Genomic DNA, 274 nt, shown 5'->3' on the forward strand with positions numbered 1-274 from the left:
TGAAGCAACGCTAAAAGGAAACCAAATATTGGCCTAGAAGATACAAGGAGAAATGGTGGCGGATAGTGTTTTCTAGAACTACTTTTACCGATACGGAGAAAGTAAACACATCATTTCTTATTATTTCTATAGTCGTATGAGCTATCAAGCTTATCTGATAATAGTAACCAGCAATAATAGTGAAAGGATAGTGAGAAGGAGAATAAGAGAGTGAACAAGAGAACCCTCAGATAAAAAAAAAGGAAGGGAAGGGGAAGAATGAGCGAACGGAGGA

The sequence above is a fragment of the Penaeus monodon genome, chromosome 30 (genome assembly GCF_015228065.2).
Source record: "Penaeus monodon isolate SGIC_2016 chromosome 30, NSTDA_Pmon_1, whole genome shotgun sequence".
In the NCBI taxonomy this organism is placed as follows: Eukaryota; Metazoa; Arthropoda; class Malacostraca; order Decapoda; family Penaeidae; genus Penaeus; species Penaeus monodon.